Below are 26,154 nucleotides of genomic sequence, written 5' to 3' on the forward strand. Positions count from 1 at the left end.
TGTGGCCTTCTGTTTCAGGGGAAGGAGGCTCTGCTCCCAGCCCCTAATGGTGAATTCTGATTAGTCCAAACTAGTCATTACAGTCCTTGTAGGTGCGAGCAGGTGATGTAATGAAATGTAGATAGATATGCTGGGAGCCTCCTGGAAACGATTCCTCTCTCCTAAGAAAGCCCTCTGCCTGTCACTTTGGGTTGCTGTAACAAAATTCCTTACACTGGGTAATTCGTAAAAAATGGAAAGTTATTGCTCACATTTCTGGAGTCTGGAAAGTCCAAGATCAAGGTACCCGCTGATTCTGTGTCTGGTGAGGATATATTCTCATAGATGGTGCCTCTGTGCATCCTCAGTTGGTGGAAGGGCAAAGAGAGCTCCCTCAAACCTCCTTTACAAGAGCACTAATCCCATTTATGAGGGCTCCACCCTTCCTCATGACCCCATCACCCCCTAAAGCCTTGCTTCCTAACACCATCACCTTGGGGGCTAGGTTTCAACATAAGAATTTAGAGTGGGCTAGGACAACCCAAAATTCAGACCGTAGCACTCTCTCTCCCCAAGATAAATGGTCTCTTCTCTCTCTACAATATCTCATATTTGGATATGATGTCTGTAACTGTAGCAACCATCTTGTGATCGTGAGTAGAGCATGACATGCACCCAGCAATGGTGCAGCAGAAAGACGGAATGATGTGAATCATTAATGATGGAGCCGCCAAACACAAACCATAGAGGTACCCTATCTGTGGACCTTGTGCGCTATGTGAGAATTTTAAATTTCATTAGTGAATCATTTTTGTAAATTATGGTAAGTATATATAAATATGTATATATACATATATTTACATATATCATAAAAGTTCTCATTTCCTGGGGGGATGTACCTGGGATTGAACTCAGGGGCACTCAACCACTAAGCCACATCCCCAGCCCTATTTTGTATTTTATTTAGAGACAGTCTCATTGAGTTGCTTAGAACCTTGCTGTTGCTGAGGCTGGCTTTGAACTCGAGATCTCTTGCCTCAGCCTCCCAAGCTGCTGGGATTATAGGTATACGCCACCACACCCAGCTAAAAAGTTCTCCTTTTAACCATTTTAAGTGTACATTTCAGTGGCACTAAATACGTTCACATTGTTATACAACTGTCACCACCATCTATCTTCAGAACTTTGATGTTCTAAAACTGTGTAGCTCTGTACCCATAAAACACTCCCATTTCCCCCACCCCTCTTCCCTGGTGACTACCATTCTACTTTCTGGCTGTGAACTGGACTACCCCAGGTACCTCAGATAATAGGAACCATACAGAATTTGTCCTATGTAATTGGCTTATTTCATTTCTCATAGTGTCTTCAAGGTTTATCCATGTTGTTTGTTTAAGTTACTTTGATACTTGCAATTGAAGGCATCCCAAGATATAAATCCATTGAAATAAGGTTAAATTTTGTCTTATCTTTGATTCTCAAGAATAATAAAGAAGAACATAGACTTTGGAGCCTAATCCCTAGGCTTAAACCCTCACTCTCCCACTTGAGCTGTGTGAATTTAGATCCTGTGCTTACCTCTCTGTACATAATGTAGATAATACTATTCCTTCTTGCATAGGGTTGGTGAAGAGTGAAGAAGAGTTGTTACATACAAAGCATTTCAGAGGGTGCCTGGCATCCAGTGATTCCTATCAACATAAGTATTGTTGTTTTGTTGAGCAAGCAGCAGTTTTAACAGCTTTCTCTGAATGTCATGCATGAGTTTATCCTACACCCAACCAGCCATTAGTAGACAGAGGATCTGAAGTGGTTCACTTTGCTGTGCTAGATCAAGATTCTGGGCCTCCTGCAGGCCCCTTCAGTCTTTCCTTTACTGAGTCTTCCTGCTCCACCTGAGCAACAAGTCCAGCTTTTTCCTGTTCCCTGTTCAATTCCAGAAGAACCCAAAGACTCAGAGGTAACTGGTGCCGTGGGCTAGAATTCCATGCAGACAGGTGGTCCAACCAGCCCTCCATGAGCCTGGCTCACGGGCAGGTACTTGGAGCATAGCATATAACCTGGGTGGCAGAAACGAAGCCTAGACCCTATTCTCTGGAAATCTAAGGAGATGAGATATAGCGAGAGCCTGAGGAGGACTGAGGGAGGGTCCAGCAAGCACAGAAAGTTCCAGAGACCAAGGTGGACATCCAGATCCATTTACTTTACCTCCAACTGTTCTGGGAAAGGAGTTAAGCAGTCCCTGCTCTGAAATCCACTGCTGTCACTGCAAGAGGACCTTCAAATGTGACTAAGGAAGAAGGAGAGAGAAGGTAAGAGTAGAGGGGGGGAGTCAGAGACAAGTCTGAGGCAGCGGGGTGTGTGTGTGTGTGTGTGTGTGTGTAGTGAGGAGGTGTCTTAATTTTCCTTCTGCATCAAGGGAGTGAGAAAAACTGATGCCTTTCCTATGTCATGAGGATTTTGCCAAAAGCAGTTGAAAGAATGCATTAAAAAGTGCTTTGAAAAGAGCAAGACCTTCAAGGTACATTGATGTCAGTGTGCTTTTTAAGGTGGTATTTGGACCCAACCTCTTGGTGCAGGAAAACTTGCACTCTCCATGTCGCCAGGACACTGCACTGGGTCTGCCACATTTAGCTACCAGGGGAGGGAGTCACACACAGTCATTTTCAGAGATCATTTCCCTATTCTATCCTTTACAGAAATGCTCATATCTGCGGGGCAGGTCCTCAGTGCTGGTTGGACTGTAACCCTCAGGAAACCCAGCTGGACAGATGGGAGAAACAGACCAAGGTTTTTATTCCTGGGGGGCGGGGAGCAGAGAAGGGGTGAGCACTGCTAGGCGCAGGGTGTCTGCTTGATAAACTGTATATTTGGTGGAGGGACAAGGAAGAGATAAAGATCAAAAATGTAATAGAAGATTTGCTTACACTTCTTGGAATGGTAATTAAATTTATTTATAGTTATGGAAAATTTGGGGAAGGGAGGAAAAGCAATTTAAATGCAGAGTTTTCACAGGGCAACTGCAAATGGCTTGCTTTAACAGCGCCTCGGAAGGTTAACAGAAAGGCAGGGAGGTCGGATCGAAGAGCATATGATAAGTGACAAGTGTTAACATGGCAAATCATGTATTTAAAATTACTCTGAGCTCTATCAAATGTTTCCTCTCGAAAATAAACTATCCTGGAAGGAAAGGTTAACAGAGAAAAGAGTATTACTCTAATGTTTCCGTGATGAGTTGGGGGGAGGGGGAGGGTGTTCTGTAATGTAGGAGAATCCGTGATAAATATAAATAGGTTGGTGTGTTATTAACAGTGAGGAAAAAAAAATATTTCAAACTTATATTGCACTGGGAGGAATGGCAAGAAAATGTTCCCCCTCCTCTTGTTCTTCCCTGTCTCCATTAAGTAAACAACTTCCCAAGTTGACCCAGAGAGTGGAAAGGAGACACACAGGAGATGGTAATGGAGGAGCCTCTAGTTCCATGTCAGCTTTGACCATGAAGAGGAATTCATAGGATTCTCTGGAATCACCCATCCACTACTCCCCTCATCTAGTGTCTTAGTCTGTTTTCTGTTCCTATAACAGAATATCACAGAACAGGAGAATTATAAACAATAGAAGTTTATTTGGCTTGAGGTTCTAGATGGAGGGGCTCCTTCTGCTGAGGGGCCTCTTTTTGTGTCACAACATGGTGGAAAACATCATATGATAAGGAAACACACAAGACAGAAAGCTTGTTTTATTAAAAAAAAAAGCCACCCCTATAATAATCCACTCCCAAGATAATGGCATTAGTCCATTCATGGAGGTTCGGCCCCCATGAGTCCTGTTTACCTCTTAAAAGTCCCACCTCCTTTATACCCTCACAATGGCAATTGAATTTCAACATGGATTTTAGAGGGAACCTTCAAACCATAGCACCTGGTCCTCCTCCATCTCTCACAGGATTCTCTATGCCCCTGCCCCCGGGGAGGTAGGGGGTTAGAATGAGCAATGAGCAAACAGGCACCCCCACAAGCCAGCCTGGCCAACAGGACAAAGGCATGGATTTTAAATGAGGGTCACGGACTTTGCCACCATTTTTTCCCCATAGCCTCAAGTCTCTCCAACTTATTTGGAACAAAACCTTAAGGATAAAACAGTAGAAGCACTCTCGTTTTGGTCAGAAACAAAATAAATAAATCAGCAACAGCTGGGCATGGGGCCACATACCTGTAATCCCAGCAGCTCAGGAGGCTGAGGCAGAAGGATCTCAAGTTCAAGGCCAGTCTCAGAAACTTAGCAAACCCTGTCTCAAAACAAAAAATAAAAGGGCTAGGGATGTGGCTCAGTGATTAAGTGCCCCTGGGTTCAGTCCTGGTAAAAAAAGAAAAAGAGAAAGAAGAAAGAAAGAAAAAAAAATAATGAAAAGAGCAGAAAAAGAAAAAGGGAATAAAACAAGAGATAATAAATAAAATGACATGTAGGAATAAATCAAGGAAGGAAAACTCAGAGACTGGATCATTTAAGATGCTAATGAATGGCAACATAAACCAAAAAACACTTATTTATAAGGAAAGATTCAACATTAAAAATGTTAACATTCCCTAAATTAATGTACAAATCCCAATAATTTTTTTTGATAGGGGAAGGGATATCAGACAAACAGACATTAAATTTCATATGAAAAAAGTAAGCAAGCATAGACATTATAAAATTGATGAGGAAAACTGGACCAGCAAGATATTAAAAAATATACAGCTACAAAAGTAAAAGAGCCGGTGCTGACACGTGTGTAGACTTATTTGTACAAGTACATACAGGAATATTTATTGAAGCATTATTTGTAATAGCAAAAATGGGAAATAACCTAAATGCTCATCACTATAACATCGGTTGAATACATTATCGTTCTTACAGAAGTGCTTCGGAACAATGATCAAGATCTATTTGTAAGTAGAAAAAGCAAAATGCATTACATTCAACAAGATAGGCTTAAAAGTTTTAAAATGGACTTTTACAGAAAGGACACTGAAAGTATAATAATGCATCCTGGTTTTAGGGAAAATAACCATAAAAATAATTAATCTATTGGTTAGGGCACTGCAGAAAACTAGCAACTTTAACAGAAAGTAGGTTCATATCGTTTATTAAATAGCTCAGTGAACCACTGTCCTCACAAACCAGACTCTAGGTTGAGATTTCAGAAGTAGTTCCCAAAACCACCTTGAATTGGGCCACCAAACGGATAAAGCTGGTGCCTCTTATATGATATGGAGCCACTGTGACTAGGAAGCTTCTGATATGATTTGTACCAACAAAATGAATGCCATGTACCCAGGAGACAAGGGACCAGGCCCAGGGTCCCACAGAACACAATGCCACCACAATGTGCCAGCTCACAAATCCAGGTGAAGCATGGCCTCCACCTCACTCTCCTTCCAAATTTCACACAAGGGCATGTTATTGGCAGAACTAGATCTTATCTGGGACGGCGAAATGCAAAGGAGCCTGAAAAATATACCAAATATAAGTAAATTAGCACTACCACTGTGTAGAGCCATTTTACAATTATCTAATGAAGTTGAAATTGCACCTGTTCTAGGGCAGAAGCATTCCACTTTGAAGTAGATATTGTAAAGAACTCTCAGACATTCACACCAGGATCTCTACACATGAAAGCTTATTCCAACAGCACTTATGCCCATCTATAATCCCAGCCACTTGAGAGGCTGAGGCAGGAGGATTGCAAGTTCAAAGCCAGCCTCAGCAGTGATGAGCCACTAAGCAACTCAGTGAGACCCTGTCTCTAAATAACATACAAAATAGGGCTGGGAATGTGGCTCAGTGGTTGAGTGTCCCTGAGTTCAATCCCCAGTACCCTAAATAAATAAATAAATACGGCTGGGGAGATGGTTCAGTTGTTAAATGCCCCTGGGTTCAATTCCTAATACCACCCCCCTCAAAAAAACAGCACTGTGACAGTGAAAAATTAGAAACAACCATCAACATAGAATAACAGAGAATAGGTTGTGGCATGTTTATTGAATGAATACTATATAGCAATTAAATATATGAATTAGAGGTCTGTTGTGGTGGCACACACCTGTAATCTCAGGTACTTGGGAGACTGAGGGAGAAAGACCACAAGTTTAAAAACAGCTTGGGCAATTTAGCAAGATTTTTTGGTGGGGAGAGTCTGGGGATTGAATCCAAGGGTGCTTTACCACTGAGGCTCATCCCCAGTCCTTTTTTAAATTCTTAAATTTTGAGACAGGGTCTCACTGAGTTGCTGAGGCTATCCTTGAATTCTTCCAACTCCCGAGTTGCTACGACTACAGGCGTGTGCCACTACACCTGGCTTCAAAATAAAAAAAATTTAAAAAGGGGCCTGGGGGTGTATCTCAGTGGTGGAATACTTGCCTTGGATAACGCCCTGGGTTCCATCTCCATCACCACACACACACACACACACACACACACACACACAGAGATATGAACTAGAGCCACCTGTGCAAAGATAAATATATCTCAATAAGCAAAAAAAAAAAAAAAAGCCAGAATTACACATCTATCATTTATATACAATTTTTAAAAATCATTTAAATTTTCTGTGGTACTGGGGGTTGAATCCAGGGCCTTGTGCATACTCCCCAAATGCTCTATCCTGAGCTACATGCCCTATGTAAGATTTTTTTTTTTTTTTTTGGTACTGGGGATTGAATCCTGGGTACTAAACTACTGAGCCACACCCTTTTTTTTATTTTGAGACAGGGTTTCCCTGAGTTGCTTAGGGCCTTGCTAAGTTTCTAAGGCTGGCTTTGAACTCCCAATCCTCCTGCCTCAACCTCCTGAGCCTCTGAGATTACAGGTACGTGTCAGTGCACCCAGCAAAATGTTTTAAAACCACAAAGAAACACAATATATTAGTCATAGAGACATGCATATGTCATGTGGATGAAAATGATAAATGACAAATTCAGATTCATGGTTGCTGGAGGTGGAACTAGAGAGGGTTTCACCAGGTTTTTAACTGCTTTGTTATATTTTGTTTATTTAGAAGAAATCTGAGGCAAATATGACCAAATGTTGACGTGCAATTATTATGAATAATTACATCAATGAGTGTATCATTATGTTGTACAACTATCCATATATATTAAATACTTCATAATGAAATTGTAAAATTTGTGGGTAACCATTAAAATCATAAAAATAGGCAGTATCCAAATTAGCAGGGGAAAAAAAAAAGAAGTCAGGATAAAGAAAGTGTCATCAATCTAACAAACAGAATGTCATCAATCTAACAAACAGAAAAGAAGCAGAAAAAGAAGACAAGGAAACACATGGGAAAAAAAAAAACCCACTACAGAAATCACTTTCACATGTAAGTAATATCATGAATAATCTAAACTCAGCTATAAAAAGTTCAAGTCTATCCCATTAGATTTTTTAAATCCAAGCATATGTTGCCTAGGTACAGCCCAAATAAAAAAATAGGGATATATTGAAACCCAATGGATGTCAAAAAGTATACATGGCAGATATTAGTCAAAATCACTGTATCAGACAAAATTTGTGGGGGGTACCACGGATTGAATGCAGGGGCTCTCAACCACTGAGCCCCTTCCCCAGCCCTATTTTAGATTTTATTTAGAGTCAAAGTCTCACTGAGTTGTGTATGGCCTCACTTTTGCTGAGGCTGGCTTTGAACTCACGACCCTCCTGCCTCTGTTGCTGCTGGGATTACAGGCCTGTGCCACCACGCCTGGAGACAAAATGAAATCTAAGGCAGGAAGCATAAAGATGATGTGCAGCATTGCATAATGGAAAGAACAACTTCCACTAGGGTACAGGTGGAAAACCCTTCTCTGAAATATTTGGAACCAGAAGTATCTCAGATTTCAGATTTTTTAAAGAATTTGGAATATTTGCATATACATAAAAATCTATCTTGGGGATGGGAGCCAAGTCTAAGAATGAAATTCATTTATGTTTCATATATACCATATACATATAAACTGAAGTCAAATTTATGCAATAATTTTGGTGTACCATGTTTTGACTAACTGTCAGGTATAGAATTTTCCATTTGTGGCTTTTATGTCAAAATTTAAAAATTTTTTGAATTTTGAAGCACATCAGATTTTGGATTTGGGGATTAGAGGTGCTTAATTTGTATAATGATCATAGAATTCTATGTGCTTAATAACATGGCCTCAATATATGTAAAGCTAAACACTGATAATTATAAGAAAAAATAAATTCAAGCTGGGCATGGTGGCCCATCCCTGTAATTCCTGGTACTGGGGAAGTTACTGTGGGCTGAAGCAGGAGGATCATAAATTCAAGGCCAGCCTGGGAAACTTAGTGAGACCCTATGTCAAAATAAAAAATAAAAATGGCTGGGGATATAGCTCAGTGGTAGAGTGCCTCTGGGTTCAATCCCCATTACTGCCAAAAAATAAAAAATAAAATAAACCAAAAATCACAGTGGAATATTTTAGTAAACTTCTATCAAATTAACATATTAAGAAGAAAATAGAATATATAAATAATAATATTGGGTGGAAAAAGGGGACATATTTATGGATATAATATAAGTTTTAAAGCCATAAAATAATCTATAGACAACTTTATGCCATTACATTTGAAAATTTAGGTAAATAGAAAACTATCCAAACAGACTCAAGGAAAACCAATCATTTGGAGGGACCTATCATCATTGTTAAATTAATTAGATCAATACTTATTAAGTTTACCATCAAAACGAACTATATTGAAGAATAAGAAATAGGAGAAAACTAGCTTACTTATTGTTTAAAGTTAGTTTAGCCTGAAACAAAGGTAGTAGAATAGCAGAAAATCATATGAGAATGTTTTCCAGGAACACAGATATAATGTACTCAATCAAATTAATTCAGCATTGCTTTAAACCTGTAATACGTCCTGATCAAGGACTTATCCCAGGGGTCTAAGCATTGCTCATTAGGAGAAGATGTATCAGTGTAATTGGCCACTTATTAAAGGAGAAAAAACATGATTATCTCAGTAGATGCAGAACATATCTAACGAAATGTAATATTCTTATATAAGCGAAAGGAAACAATGTGCTTCTATCTAACTAGAAATAGAAGGAACCTCTTTTAATCCGATAAACAGTATCATCAAAAAATCTATAGTGATATCTATCTTACTTAATGCTTAAATTTTAGCAGGATTTTTTGAAATGAAGAGCAAGACATGGATTCTCTTGTAGAACATTATACTGGGGATTCTAGAGAAGGCAATAACACTAGCAAAAAAAAAAAAAAGGAAGAAAAAAATAATATTTGTAGACAACATAATTATCTACGTAGAAAATCCCAAAACCAAAGTCTTGGAACTAATCAGAGCATTTGGCAAAGCTGCTGGGTACAGTACCAACATACAAAATTACTGGCACTTCTGGACACAAATAACAACATTATTAGTCAAGAATTTATAGTCCTTGTAATTCCAATAGGATTTTTCTTAACATTTAATCTGATTCTGAGATTCATAGGTATAAATGCATAAGTAACCTAGATAAATCTAAAAAACAAGAATGATAAAGGATTTTCCCCATAAGCTATCAAGACATATTATGAGGTTGGCCACATTCACCAAACATCAGTTTGTCAAATGGCCAATTCAATAAATGACCAGTTTGTCAAAAGCCAATTTCCTAAAAGTCAATTTGCTGAGGGATTAATTTCACAAATGACTGACAGATTCACAGAATTTATGATATGCTGGTATCCATAAATGTCTTTTCAAGAAATACTCTTAACTGTTAGTTATCCTTTAGTTAGAATTCTAAGCAAGAATGTAATATATACAGCACAATAAATATAGTTAAGGGATATTCAAGACTATGTATTTCAAAGATATACTCTTCATGAATATAATGACTTCATATATATGACAGTCTTCACATATTCTTTTTCTTTCTTCTTTCGATACCAGGGATTGAACTCAGGGGCACTCAACCATTGAGCCACATCCCCAGCCCTATTTTGTATTTTATTTAGAGACAGGGTCTCACTGAGTTGCTTAGTGTTTGCTGTTGCTGAAGCCGACTTTGAACTTGTCATCCTCCTGCCTCAGCCTCCAGAGTGGCTGGGATTATAGGCATGCAACATCATGCCTGGCCATCCACATATTCTTTTTTTTAATATTTATTTTTTAGCTGTGGTTGGACACAATACCTTTATTTTGTTTATTTGTTTTTATGTGGTGCTGAGGTTCAAACGTAGGGCCTCTCATGTGCTAGGTGAGCACTCTACCACTGAGCCACAATCCCAGCCCCATTCACATATTCTTACAAGTAATATATGCAAGATCAAATATATACATGAGCATGTTTATAACTTTTGGCAAATTAAATGTGTTCAAATGATGCCAAGAAAATTTTAATTTAAAATATAAATATGATATATATTTATGAATATAGCCTCAAGAAGAATATTTAATACTTTAATATATTTAGGAAAGCTATTTCTTAAAATTTTTTGATTAGTTAGTAAATATGGTAAGTTTGCTAAATTAGACATTAGATGAACTGGCTTGCAAATTGGCTTTCATAGATGCAAAATATTACATATTGTGCAATTCCATATGTAAGATTTGTACAGAGAAGACCAATTTATAGAGACAAAGAGCAGATCAATGATTGCCTAGGACTGGGGGGGGGGGGGGGCTGGCAAGAGGAATGGGGATTAACTACAAAAGCGCATGAAGGAAGTTTATTCAATGATGAAGATGTTCAAGAACTGATTTGTGGTGACTGTGCAAGTCTATAAATTTACTAAAACCATTGAGTTGTACACTTGCAATGGGTGAATTTTATGACATATAAATTATAAAACTCAACAAAGCTGTTAAAGTGGGGGGAAAAAGGCTTTCAGTAAATTGATTGCCAGCATATTAACCTAGAACAGTTATTATCAAAATATAGCAATTAAGGCAGTATGATAAAAAGAAAAATAGAATAAAACGGAAGCTCAGAAACAGGCTCAAATATGGGTAGGCTCTTGATATAATTCAGAGGTAGCACTGGAAAATAAGTGAAGGTCATTCAAAAACTGTTATTGTACCACATGGCTAACCACATAAAAATAGAATAAAATTTGATGTCTGTATTACATCACCCACAAAATTAAACTCTAAACTTAGTAAAAGGATAAATATGAAAAAATAAAACTTCAGACATCTGGTTTCCAAACCAGCATGTTAGGAGCTTGGAAGTCTTCACTCTGTTCTAACATCAGGTAAAAAGCTGAACAAACTAAAAAAAATGACAGCTTCTGAGATTCTTCAAAGAAGAGAGGTATGGGGCAGTCACTGCCTCCAAAATTTCAGAGACAGACAGACAGGTGAATACAGAGAATCACAACTTACTTGAGGAAAAACCTCCGTGGGAATCGTGACCTGAACTGTACTGACAGGTGGCTGGAGGCCCAGTGTGGACAAGCTTGAGAGAGATCCCAGTCATAGGAGGGTGCTCTTAGTTCTCAGGTTTATCCATGGAAGTTCCACCAGGTCCTTAGTGGATTTCAGAGAGAAATCCTCCAGCACCTCTGGCAGGGGTTGGGGGTGGTGGTGGTGTAGGGGGGAGGAAACCAGCTTGGATTATACCAGACCATGCTGTTCTTCTAGCCAGGACCTGTCCTCAAAAAGCTGTTTACCTGGGGGAATTCTTATCAGAGCCCAAACTACCTGGGTGAAGAGAAATTCCCAAATTCAGTCCCCTCCAGTGTCCCACATCAGGGAATAGGAACACACAACTTCCTCCCAAGGCAGCCCTCTGTCCCATTTAGGGGAGGGAAAAACTGAGAAGCAACAGAGAAGTGCTCAGTGCAAGGGATCAGACTCACCCAAAGACTGGGAGTAGTCACAGATCTGGAGAACACTTCCCCTCCTCCAGACCTTCCCACCACATGACTAAGGGCTCATTCACCACATCCTTTAAAAAATAAATAAATAAATATTGCAGGCATACTAAAAGGCAAAAAAACAAAAAACAAACAAACAAAAAAACCCAAATAAACAAAAACCCAGAATGTGAAGAGACTGAACAGCATGAGAATCAGAGTCAGATGTTGCAGGAGTGTTGTATTTTTCAGATGAGGATTTAAAAAAAAAGAAAATCTATGACTGGCAAGCTAAAGGCTTTCACGAAAAAAAGTAGATAAGATGCAAGAATACACGGATAATGTAAACAGAAAATGAAAATCCTAAGAAAAAATAAATCAGTCCTAGTGATCAAAAACATTGTATCAGAAATGCAGAATGCCTTGGATGGCCTTATTATCAGCAGAGGAGACACAGCTGAGGAAAGACTCGCTCAGCTTGGGGCTACGAGAATACAAACTTCCAAAACCGAAAGACAAAGGGAACAAAATTTAAAAACAAACAAAAACCCAGATTCTTCAAGAACTAATACACACAATGGGAATACCGGAAGGAGAAAGAATGGGACAGAAACAATATTTGAAGCAATAGTGACTGAGAATTTTCACCAAATTTAATGTCAGTTGCCAAACTACAGATCCAGGAAGCTCAGAAATAAAGCAGGATAAGAGCCCTCAGAGCAAAACAGAGCAAAACCAATAAACAAAAAAGACCCTACATCTAGGCATAGAACATTCAAATTTTAGGGAAAAAGAAACCTTCAAAGAAGCCCAAGGGATAAAACAATAGTTTGTTTAAAATAATAATAGCAATGTATTCAATCATATTAACTTGTGAATCCACATATCTTATGTATGCATTTGTATAAAGTGAAATAAATGACAGATTGCTGGATTGGTGTGGACAAAAATAAATGACAGACAGCATTGATACAAGGGACAGAAGGGAAGAATTAAGGTTATTTTTGTTATTTTCAAGTATTTGCACTATCCGTGAAGTGTCATTTGAAATTGGGCTTGAATTAGTTGTAAATGTACATTGTAAATTCTAGGGCAACCACTAAGAAAGTAAAACAAGAACTATAATCAATATCCTAAGAAAGGGAAGAAAATGTAATCACATAAAATGCTCAAAACCACAAAAGGCAGAAAAGTATGGAAGACAAAAAAGGACCAAGGAAGAAAGGCAACTCATACAACTGAGTAACACATAATTTTACCATATCAATAATCACTCTGAGGGTCAATGGTCCAAACACACCAATTAAAAGACAGATTGCCAAAGTGGATCTTAATAAGACCCAATTACATGTTGTCTATAAGAAATCTACTTTAAATATAAAGTGGTGCATATTGATGAAGAGTAAATGGATGGAGTTCACAATAATCAAAAGAAAGTAATGCTGGGTGCGGTGGCACAGCCTGTAATCCCAGCAATGCAGGAAGACTGCAAATTCAAGGTCAGTGTTGGGGACTTAGTGAGACTCTGTCTCAAGTAAAAAAATAAGAAGGGCTGGGGATGTAACTCAGTGCTTGAGCGCCCCTGAATTCTAGCACCTCTGGATTCAATCATCAGTACCAAGGAGGGGAAAAAGCAGATGTAGCTATATTAATTTCAGGCAAAATAGACTTGAGAGCGAGGAAAGTTAACAGGGGCATTGCATAATGATAAAGAGGCCAATACTCCATGATAAGACACTTGAAGTTTTCCTGTTGAGATCAGTAACAAAGCACCCTCTCACCACAGTTCTTCAACATCAACTGAAAAGTCCTAATAACACAATAAGTCAAGAAAAGAAAAGAAAATGTATCCAGATGGGAAAGGAAGAAATAAAACTGTGTTTGCATGTGTATGATTGTCTATGTAGAAAATCCAAAAGAATCACTTTTTTAAAATGCCAGAGACCAGGCATGTGGCTCAGTGGGAGAGCACTTGCCTTGTCTCCATGAGACCCTGGGTTTGATTTCCAGTACCACAAAAAGTAAAAGAAATTTGTGGAACTAATAAGTGATTACAGCAAGATTACATGTTAAAAATTATTATGAGAATGTCAATTGCTTCCCTGTATATCTACAACAAACAAGTGGAATTTTAATTTGAAATTAAACACATATTACTCTGCAATATTACATTTGTAATCCCAATGACTTGGGAGGCGGCGGGAGGAGAACTGCAGGTTTGAGGCCACCTTCAGCAACTTAGCAAGACCCTGTCTCAACGAAGAAAAAGGACTGGGGATGCAGCTCAGTGATAAAGCACTCCTGGGGTCAATTGCCAGTCAAAAATTTAAAAATTCCCATTTACTTTATCACCCCCTAAAAATGACATATGTAAGAATACATTTAACAAAACATGCATAAGATCTCTAATGAAGAGAACTATTAATTCTAATAAAAATATAAACGAAAAATTAAAGAAGAAACATTTCATGTTCATAGATAGAAATGTCAGAATCTTTTAAAATTTATTCTATTTTGTTACATATGACAGCAGAATGCATTACAATTCATATTACACATATAGAGCACAATTTTTCATATCTCTGGTTGTACACAAAGTAGAGTTACACCATTCATGTCTTCATACATATACTTAGGGTAATGATGTCTGTCTCATTCCACCGTTTCCTATCCTACCCCTTGTCCCCTCCCTTCCCCTCCCACCACTTTGCCCTATCTAGTGTTCTTCTAATCCTCCCATGCTCCCTGCCCCCAACCCCATAATGAATCAACATTGTTATGTCAGAGAAAACAAAGCGGCATTTGGTTTTTTGGGGATTGGCATTATATTCTCCAACTCCATAAATTTACCAGCAAATGCCATAATTTTATTCTCTTTCAATGCTGAATAATAGTCCATTGTCTATATTTACCACATTTTCTTTATCCAAGAAATGCCAGAATCTTAATTTCCCAACTTGACTTGTAGATTTGATACAATCCCAATCAAAATCCCAACAAAGTATCTTGTGGATAACTTTGAAGGTGCTTTCTTTCTGGGCAAAAGGCCCAGAAGAGTCAAATTCATTATTTTTTTAAAATATATTTTTAGTTGTCAATGGACCTTTATTTTATTTTTTTATATGTGGTTCTAAGAATTGAACCTTGTGCCTCACACATGCCAGGCAAGCACTCTACCACTGAGCCACACCCCAGCCCCTTCAAAATCATTCTTGAGAGAACAGAGGACCAACAATATCTAACTTCAAGATTTACTATACAGCTACAATAACCAAGACAATGCAAAACTTATGAAAAAAAGATAAAAAGGTCAATAGAACATAATAGACCAGAAATATACTCACAAAAGTATAATCAACTAATCTTTGACAAAAGTGCAAAGACAGTATATTGAAGAAAAGATTTTTTTTTTCAACAAGTGGTGATGGGCTAACTGGACATCCACATGCAAAAAGAAAATCTAAACATGGACTTAATAAACCTTTCACAGAAATTAACTCAAAGGACTGGGGATGTAGCTCAGTGGTAGAGCGTTTGGCTAGTAAGTTTCAAGGCCTTCGGTTCAATCCTCAGGATTACAAAATAATAATAATAATAACATAAAAAAAACAAAAATTAACTCAAAATTAATTGCTGACCTGAATTAAAATACAAAGTATAAAATTCTTTAAAAATTGTGCCCAACTACAACTAAAAAATAAATATTTTTTAAAAATTACATAAGAGAAAACCTAGACAAACTTGGATATGGCTCTGATGTTTTAGCTAGAATGCCAAAGCAACCATCTCTGTACATTCTGCTCAGTTTTGCCATGGGCTTTAAACTGCTCCCCAAAATAAGGTTTATTAATTAAAAATAAAACAAAAAAATTTTAAAACTATTTGAAGAAAGTGTAAGAAAACACATTTATGACCTCAAGACAGGGAGTAATTTTTTAAAAACACACACACACACACGAAGAAATTGTAAAGAAAAGCCTTAAAAATACATTTTGTGGCATTAAAGACACCATAAACAAAACTAAGTCTCACAGTAGACGGGGAAAGGTATTTACATCGTAACAATCAAAAGATTATCAATCAGAACGAAGAATTGCAAACAACCAAGTAGAAAAGTTTATGATTCAGGTAGGAAGAAACTGGTAGTGCCTAAAAAACATAGTTTAAAAGGCTCAGACTCACTCTAATCAAGGCAGGACTAATTAAAATCACAATGAGGGATCATTTCACACACCTAACATTGGCAGAAAATAAATTCTGACTGTTGGAAAGGATATGGGGAAATAGAGACTCTCACACATGCTGGTGGGAATGCAGACTGATATAAGCACTCAACTTGGCAATATCCAGCAAAATGTGAAGCTCCTGGGCCTCAGCAGATCCACCTTTTACCTAGGAAAACACTCACATTTCTTCAAGGAGAGGGTACAAGAACGTTCATGAAGCATTATTTGTAATGTCCAATAAGAAGAAAAGGACTAACTTGTGCTATGTTAGTTCAACAAACTACTGTACAGGGTTAAAATGAATAGACTATTTTTAAAGGTATCAACATGGATAGAAAATGTAGCAGAAAAAGAATAGCAGAACATCACAAATCACCTGCCTTCATCCAAACAAAATTTAAAGACACAAAACAATATGATACTGTTTATGTTTATGATACAATTATTTGTGGATACCCTATCAATTAAGATCTTTTAAATGCAAGTAAAAGAAACCCAAGCTCACCAGGAGCTGTGGCACATGCCTGTGATCTCAGCTGTGCTGGAGGCTCAGGCAGGAGGATTGCAAGTTCAAGGTCAGCTTGGGAAACTTAGGGAGACCCTGTCTCAAAATATAAAATAAGGACTGGGGATATAGCTCGGTGTTAAGGCCTGTGAGTTCAATCCCTAGTACTGAGAGTGTAGGGGGAGGATTCCAAGCTGAAAATGGCTTCATTGATAAAGGGATTATTTATCTCAACATAATCAGAAATCCAAAAGTAGGGCAAGTTCAAGGTATTGAGTTCACCAGTTTAAATACATCCTCCAGGACTTAGGTTTATCCATATGTTCATTCACAAATTTCCTTAGCCTAACTCTTACCTTGGTCACCACGTGGCTGCCACAGTTCTAGGTCCCACATGCAAATGCATGTCCTTCAATCTATTGGCCTTATTTATTTATTTGTTTATTTATTTATTTATTGTGATACTGGGAAATGGAACCCAGGGCTTCACCCATTCGAGACAAGTGCTCTACCACTGAGTGACATCCCCAGCCCTGGCCTCTGTCTTAAGGCAATTATAAACAGTCTTGAGGGCAAAGACCCATTTGTCAGGCCAAGACTGGGGAGGTGGGTGACATTCAGCTTCCCTTTGCCTTAGGAATGCCTTTACCCATTTATATCTTGTAGAAAGCAGTAAATAGTCAACACATACACCAAGATTCTGAATATCTTCCAATGACAGCCCCAATAGACTTGTGGTCTGTGTCCTTAGGAACAATGAGGGCCATTTGTTCCCAGCCTTCTCCATTCTACCATCTCCACTCAGCTAATTCCACATTTTTAAAGTCAGAGGCTTGTAGTAAAAAATAAAGGGAAATCACCTTTGATTAGGTCAATAACACATGCACGCGCACACACACACACACGCACACAATTAAAGCATATAAAAACATTAACTGGATACAAACCAAATTCATTATTGGTGGCTAATGAGAAGGCCAGGACTGGGGAGATTGATTATCCATAAAATTTATCTTATTATATACACAACTGAATAAATAGGATAAAATATTTTCCCTCTTCAGGATTACAGGCACATGGGCATTCATTATATAATCTCCTGTGCTTTGATGTATTTTTTTTTTTTTTACTTTAAAATTTTTTCAGGGAGCGTGACAGAGTCTATGCCCCTTGGATGAAATTCAGTGAAGGGACAAGTGTGGCCAACAGGCAAGGGGCTGGCAGCTAAGAACTTCCCAAAGGGGTGGTCTCTCATGACCAAGTGGAGGCCATGCTTGGGATCAGAGCACACCTGGCTCGTGGCTCATGGTCAAGTTCTCTTTCTGTTTTCTGCTCTGCCCATCTAAATCTCAGCCACCCTTTCAGGTCCTACTGAAGTCCCACTCCTCCAGGAAGCCTTCCCTGACTATTCCAGCTCATACTCTTTTCTCCCTGTACTGACCCACCAGAACCCCTAGGGCTGCTACTCACCAGCACTTCCTGAAATCTTTATCCTAGGAGTTTTAGCTCATCCAGCAGTGAGGTCCAAAGCCAGGGCTGTTCCAGGTTGACAGGAACTGCATTGTAAATGCATAATCTGGATCAGCTGGGAACCCTGGGGAGGGCTACTATCTGTGATTGGGCCTGACCTTTTACAGTCCTTCCACCAGTAAGGATGTCCAGGGTCTTTTTGGTTCCCCAAATCAAAAGCCCATTAATGAAGACAGCCTCCAATGTCACCCGGCCGACAGTGTGCAGCTGGCAGAAATGGGCCCATTTGCCACAATTCATCAGGTCTGGCTCTCAGCTCAGATGAGCCCCGATCCCCTCAGAATGCATTTTCCTTTTGTGTGATATATGTAAAGCACTCCTAATGTGAGAATCCTCAGAGAGAGCTCACACTGCCCATCTAAGTGTTTTTTAAAGAATTGAGCTCTTACCTTTTAAAATTACACCCGGGTGGTATTGTTCAAATATGTAAGACTGACTACTCCAGAAGGCAGCAACAACAGGATACAATGCACTAATTTTACCCCACTTTGACTTAGAAAATATAATCGGTACTTAGAAAAATTGTAAATACTAAAGAATCAAGGGAATAGGATTATTCTAAAATAGGACGCTAATACATCAAGCAAAATAGCTTTTGCTAGTCTTAACTGAGGGCCATTATCTATCAGAGAAGATATACCTCTGGCCTTGATAATGTAAAGAAACACAAATGGCTAAAGCAGCCTGCCAATATTTCTGGGGTGGGGAAGAGAGGAAAGAGGCCATAACAAGACAGGAATTTGGAGAAGCTGAGTGATTCAACCGGGCAGGTAAACAGCCTGGGGCAGGAAAGAGGGGGTACAGTCCCTGCCTGGTTCAATCACCATCTTTCCCACGGAGTCTCCATCCTCTCCTCTCTGATTTTCCATGGCCATCACACAAACCAGGACTTCTTATCTCAGTAGGGGTGTCCAGTCATTGCACCTAACACACAATCCCCTCAGGGTAGAGACTGTGATCCCTGTTTCTCTCTATATCAGCTCACATCACCCTATTCCTCAGTCACAGCCAAGTCCCAGGCTGGCTCACACAGTAGCCTGGACCTCAGGACACAGCCTTCTCCCTCTCTTGTTTCTCCCTGGGAAAATGGTACATGCAAAGGATTTTGAGACAATTTGCCATGCAGCCTTATTGTCTTCCTGAAGGTACATACAGATTAGTAGGGGGGGCATCTGTTTTGACCATAATTTCATGGGAGAAAGGTTGGGCTATTCTAAATATAAAATATTTCTGCTGGCAAGGGTTACTGAGATACATCCAAGATTTAGTGTCTAGAAGACACTACTAGTTGGATTGCAGTAGGGACCAAAACTGGTGGGGAGTAGCGGGCCACCTGTGGGGAGAACAGACCCCAGTCGCCTTGGTGGTAACCATAATCTTGTTGGCAATGACAGGCAACACTTGGTTGTAGGGTCCTCACTTTGACGAGCCTGCCTGCCCGGGCCTCCAAACCCATTGCCCTGATTCTGAGTGTCACCCCAGCCTCAGCGATCCCAGGAACATGAGGTGGAGCCCAGTTCTGGTGGAAATCAATACCTGTCAGACTTCTTGTGCTTCCTGCCTTGTACAGTGTTCTCAGTGGAGGAAGGAAAAACCAGTACAGCAAGCTTTGATTATACATATGTATATTAGCACAGTCCTCCTATTTTTGTTTTTTACACCAAATCCAGGTCCTTTTTATCCAGTGGCACCTGGAAAAAAAAATCCTAGGATCTGTATGTTTTCTTTTCAACAATCAGATATCAACTTTTTTTTTTGGTACCAGGGATTGAACCAAGGGGCACTTTATCACTGAGCCACATCCCTAACCTTTTTTAATATTTTATTTAGAGACAGGGTATCACTGAGTTGCTTAGGGTCTTGCTAAGTTGCTGAGGCTGGCTTTGAACCTTCGATCCTCTTGCCTCAGCTTCCTGAGCTGCTGGGATTACAGGTGTGCCCCCACCATGCCCAGTTTGTAAAACCTATTTATTGGCCCTTGATTCTAAAAGAAAACCACAAAATCAAAATTAGTATTTGCTAGATTAAATATCTTTAACATGTCACTTTTTGTCGTTCATCATTGTTAAAATTACTATTTGTAAAAATATTATATTTGATAATTATTTGTATATTAGATTTTGCCCCTTCCCAAATTTCCTGGGTATATTGCCAGAAGATAATGATCAATCACAACTTAAATGAATTACTCTTAGATGAATAATTTCAAAAGTATAAAAAATATTTTTTTTAAATATTCATATTCTAAACACATGTATATATACTTTGTGTGGGTATAAGCTTATGATGAGGGATGGGGTTCCAAAGTAAGATGCCTACTATTCCTAATGGTTTTAGGACAACCAATAACTCCAGTTTGATCTCTACTAAAAGAGATCCCATGAAAAACTTATGTTTCCATTTACTTTCTGCATGTGTAAAATAAATCCATAATTCCATAAATCCTTGAACTTGTGATCCTCCTGCCTCAGCCTCCTGAGTTGCTGGTATTACAGGTGTGCATACTATCCCTAGCAGTGGCAAACTTTTCAAAGAAGAATGAGAAACTTTTCTTTTAGGAGTTACAAAGCTAAGAACAGACTTCAGTACTTCACTGAAAATTTAAAAATACTCTTAGGTAAATAAATATGTGAATAAATGACAAAAATCCTGATGAGATACCTGATTCAAAGTTGTACAGTGCCAGATTGGTTTGGGGACATTTTTTCCTTTCTTGCAGTTCTAGGGGCTGAACACAGGGCCTCATGAATGCCAGGCAAGTGCTCTACCACTGAGCTCTCCCCCAGCTCTTTTCATTTTGAGATAGGATAGGGTCTTGCTAAATTGCCCAGGTCAGCCTCAAATTTGTGATCCTCCTGCTCAGCCATCCTAGTACATGGAATTACAGTTGTGTGCTACCATGCCTGGCTTGAACTCTCTGGTATGGGAAAGGCCAGTGTACCTTAACCAATTGTGATGGAGGTACTTTGGATGAGCAGGGGGTGGGGGAAGAGTGCACCCCTTACTCCACCTCTGAATTTCTGGAAGCCTCCCTTAAACTCTTCCAGACTGAGGAGAATGTCTTCTAGGATCAAAGACTTCTTGAGAAATACATACGATTTCCCCTGGCTCCGGGGCACTTCTGCTTATCCTACTTCCATCTCTGTCCCTATAGGAAAGAGTGGCTCACAAATCTTGGGAAACTCCCTCAGGACAAACCATTTCCATCTATTTACCTTTCCCCTTGGTGCCCATCCTAAAAACAAAAAATGGATACTCTGCCTCTCCCAGCTCCTTCCCTGGTTCTCACCATCTGTATTCTCGAATAGATAAAAACTAAAACTGAGCTCAGGATTTGGAATCGTAGTTTGGGTCCAAATCCAGATACCAGCAATGTGGCCTTGGACAAATACCTTTACTTTTCTGACTCTCAGTTCCCTTCTCTGTAAAATGGGCTTGATGGTATATACCTGGAAGTTGTGAATTAAATAAGGCAATGGACTTGGAAATGCCTCACACACAGCAGAACTTCCATCATAGGAGCAAGTCTTAATGTAACTTAGTTATTGCCTCTGATTCTTCTGATTTCCACTGTTCCTTCTAGTTCCCTGTGATTTGTGGTGAGCACCTTGTTGGTGATTATTTTATGATCTAGTTTTGAACCATTTATTTTCCTACTGATCATATGTGTGTTGCCTTCATACAAATAGAATTCAGAGTGGTGTTTAGATTTATACCATATTGGAAAGACCTCCTTGAGAACAAGCTGTAAGATGAACTCGTCTGACTAGGAAACATGTTGTCCTTGACCTGTCTGTCAATTGCTCTCAAAGGAGTCTTCTCTGTGTCACAAGTGACACAAGGGCATACATGCATGAATTCTCTGGAGAACAATGAGGGACTTCACAGAGCTCGGTTTGGGAGAATACACAAATGTTCTTATAGAGTGATATTCTTGTGATATTTGCAAGTGGGAAATGAATTTGATGCCTGATAGAGTGAGGGGGTTTTGAGGAGAGAGAAACTCCTGCTTCACAGGTTTTTATTTGGGCTCAGAGGAGAAGGCAATACTGCAGATTCAAGGAACTCAAAGACTATGGGAGAGGTTCCTATCAAGGAGGCTGGTGTTCTGTCCTCTTTTCACCTCTTTAGGGTTAGGCCTCTCTCTACTCTCTGCTTGACCTGTCAGTTCAGAGCTATGGGTCTTTATTCTTTTTTTTTTAATTTTTTTCTAACTTAATTTTTTTTTAGTTGTCAATGGACCTTTATTTGATTTATTTATATACTGTGCTGAAAACCAAAACCCAGTGCCTCACGTGTGCTAGGCAAGCTCTCTGCCACTGAGTCACAACCCCAGCCCCGGGTCCTTGTTCCTCAGTGATGACCAGGGCTGCCTGACCTGCAGAGAGCACCTTCTCTGGCCAGCAGAAATGCCACTGTTGTGGTTGATGAAGAAAACCAAGTGCCCACAGCCAGGCAGGACTGGGCAGAGGCCTCTGTAGATGGGCTGTCCAGTGCTAATGAACCATCACCCCCTACTTCTGTCACCTACCTCTTGGTTGCCAGTGAGGGTGATGACTCTGAGTCCCCCAGGACAAGATCAGTTTATTGGAACTTTCTTTTTGTTTTCTCCACTTTTTCTTCTTTTCTTTTTGGTTTTATGTATGGGTGAAGTTAACTGAGGACTTCAGTCCTTGAAATCTCTAGTAGAGATCATTAATTCTTTATTCAGCAAACCTGTATTAAGTGATCAAGGGAGGAAGATCCAGGTTCTCCCAAATGAGGGGGAACACGCTGGTTTCCTAAGGGATTGGAGGGGAACTCTCTTCTAGTTTGGACTTTACCCTTTTATCTTCTTCTTCAGATACTGTGGTGAATAACACAATCCCAAACTCTAAGCTAATTCAATTCAGTTTCAAATCTGCTATGCATGTATCCAGTTAGACTCAATTCAAATCCAAAACCCTAGTTGCAAGAAAATTTCAAAAATCCAATTTTCACCTTTCTAATATCTCTAGCTCTAAGGAGGGAGAGGAAAAGTTGAGTGAGTCAGTCCAGAATGGATGGCACATTAGCATTCCCAAGTCTCATAGAGAAGATGTGCTTTGAAATGGGCTTCAAAAAATGTGTAGAATTTGCTTTAAGAGAGAATCTTTTAGAGGAGAGAATTCCTGATTGGAAAAGGGGAAAACAGAGCAGTTTATGCAAACTGAACTACAGTAGGGATGCTAAGACATAAGGTGAGTAGGAACTTTGAGGGCTACTTAGAGGAGCCTGAACTTGATCTCAGGCAGAAGGTGAGGGAGATTGAAAGTCATGGAGCAAGGAAGTTCTAAGAAGGTAATTTAATGCTCCTGTTTCTATTGTTGTAATTAGTATATACTTTTATTAAGTGGTGATCTCCTACCCTTCAGCTTTCTTCCAGTTCTTACCATTATGATAGTCACTGACACGGTTTTACTGATTTAATATTTTCAGCATCAGTATATAACCCTGAGAATAGAAAAATGCTTTGAAAAGTTGGAGGAAAATTATTTCTACTCTACAATTCTATACCTAGCCAAACTATCAATTAAGCATAAGTGTAGAATAATGACATCTTCATCCATACAAGAGTTCACCTTCCCCTTATCTTTTTTACCATAATGCTTCTGAAGGAGTAAACTATGAAAGAGGAGACACTGGATGCCAGAAATAGGGAAGTTAATATAAGAGAAAAGCTGAAAGAATCACCAGAGCAATCATAGGAAAGATCCCAGAATAATAACTGTGCATAAAGAATAATAATAATAACTGTCCATAAGGAATAACCAGTCCAGATTGAAGCAAGAGTATAGGAAAAAAGGAAATTGAATACAATTCCTAATATCTTGAGCATCTTGAGAGATTTATAATGTTTAAGGGTGGATTGCTGATAAGTATATAGAAAACTATACAGAAGAAAGACCAGTATTTTTTTTAATATTTGACATTATTTTTTATTTCAGCAACTGGAAGGAGATCAAGAGGAAGCAAATTTCCAAATGTTGTAAATAGTGATGCCCTCTGCTCAACCCACAAACTCACCACTGATAGTAACTGAAGGCAATTCTACTTCCCCATCCTGAAGCAGTGTCATCATTAAGGGCTGAGACCAATTCTTACCTGAGTTCCAGTTCAGTCGCTTCAAGCTCATTGAGTCTCAGTCCCTTGAATATCCCAATATCAATTTCTTTTTTTTGTTGTTAACATTTTCCTACATTTGTCCTTTCTTTTTTTTAATTTTTTATTGTTGGTTGTTCAAAACATTACATAGTTCTTGATATATCATATTTCACACTTTGATTCAAGTGGGTTATGAACTCCCATTTTTACCCCGTATACAGGTTGCAGAATCATATCAGTTACACATCCATTGATTTACATGTTGCCATACTAGTGGAAAGACCAGTATTAACTCACTGAAAGCAAAGAAAGTAAATACAAGGAAGTCATATATTCATAGAATACATATAGTTCCCAGGTAAATAATATTTTCACAGTCATAATAATATAAACAGTAGATACTGACCTTCTGCAAATTGATCATATAACTATGTTGAGAGCATGGGGGCAGGAAAGTGCTTGGTGGCAGGGAGCACCCACCTGAAGGGGTGACAGGAAGAGGTGTGGGAAGGCCAACTCCTCATCTTCAGTCACAAGTTAATAGAGAGTGTCTAAAATTGGAAAATCTAGAAATAATAGCATAAGCATATTATTTAGATAGATGGGAGTGAACAACTGAAGTAGTTGCTAAAAATTTGAAACTGTGGCTTCTAAGAGATAGGAAAAGGGAGTTTAAGGCTTAAAGAATTGCATTTCTTAATTTTAAACTATGGACCTGTACAATTTTGATAAAAATAAGGTTGCACAAAGGTTTACAGTAAACGCTCAAGTTTAGTTCTCCTATTGCAGTATTCTTGTCACCAAATGCCTTCAAGAACTAAGAAACTTCTATCCACTAGCAACCAGCTACTTACTGACCATTTATATCAGACCACAGCCTTCTGCTGGTGAATGGGTAACTAGCTAGCTTAGAGTATTGTGAATTCTGCATTTGCTGCAAGATCAGAAGCTTCAGGGATTTCTTAAAATGTTACCATTCCCAATGGATATTGCTCATCGCGTGTGACAAAGAGAAGACAAGATGTCATGGGAGACAAGACAGCCCACAGTAGTGGCAGATCTTTTTCTTCTAAAAAGCTGCCTCTTTGATATGCTCTTGTAAGCAACAAAATGACTTAAGAATGTTGTAAATGTGGAAGGAACAAGATATAACACAGTCTAATAAATTAGCATGGATGGCTTCAAGATCTACATTCTGTTCTTCCAGAACACACAGCAACAATCATGGGTTAATTGCTCCAGGAAACTAATAAGTAGAGCTGTTTCTGAGAGCAAAATAGAAGACCACTGTAATATTTTCAAGCCTTCCCCTGGCTGTGTTCTGTCTTGCCATACTTCCTTTGGGCTGCGTGGCTTTTAGCCTTTTGTTGTTGTTGTTCAGGATGGAGTGAAAGCCATTTGTTCCATATCAGAAATTTAGAAAATGTATCATTTTCTGAGCTCCCAGTTACTAATGTATTAAATTCCCTAAAAAAGTCTCTACATGATACTCTGTGATTTTTCCCCCTTTCTAAGCAGCATCAAGCTTCAGCAGAAGACGAAGATATTTTCTTGTCTGAATTACTGCCGCCATGAAATAGATTGGAAAAAAATATATAATTTTATATCAACCAGTAGCATCCCAGTCCACAGAGGGGTGTCTCCTAAAGCCATCAAGATGGTATCAGGGTATTAATCATTTCTGGAACAGTGAGAGCCCCAACACCAGCCAGCGCCCACACAGGCTGCAAGCCCAGGGCCAGGTGCAGCTGCCCATGACAATCTTGGAGCTCTGTGACCGAGAGCACATGCCGGCTGGCCCCTGCTATTTGGCTAAAGGGCTGCGGAAAGGCACAGAAGCTGAGTGGGCCTGACTCTCCAAAGCCAGAGACTCACAAAGCCCTGGCCACTGCTGACTGTAGGAGTGCTGGGAACAGCC

General features: G+C 39.1%; 1 long non-coding RNA gene across 1 annotated transcript in view; it reads left to right on the forward strand.

Moving 5' to 3' along the window:
• The window catches only part of LOC139701787 (uncharacterized), a 40,197-nt gene extending 14,250 nt beyond the window's left edge, over positions 1-25,947 (forward strand). The window contains exon 4 of the long non-coding RNA XR_011704338.1: positions 24,080-25,947. This is a non-coding gene — a long non-coding RNA (uncharacterized lncRNA). The remainder of the gene's footprint in view (positions 1-24,079) is intronic.
• Positions 25,948-26,154: the final 207 nt, after the last annotated feature.

Source organism: Marmota flaviventris, chromosome 14, assembly GCF_047511675.1.
Source record: "Marmota flaviventris isolate mMarFla1 chromosome 14, mMarFla1.hap1, whole genome shotgun sequence".
Lineage (NCBI taxonomy): Eukaryota > Metazoa > Chordata > Mammalia > Rodentia > Sciuridae > Marmota > Marmota flaviventris.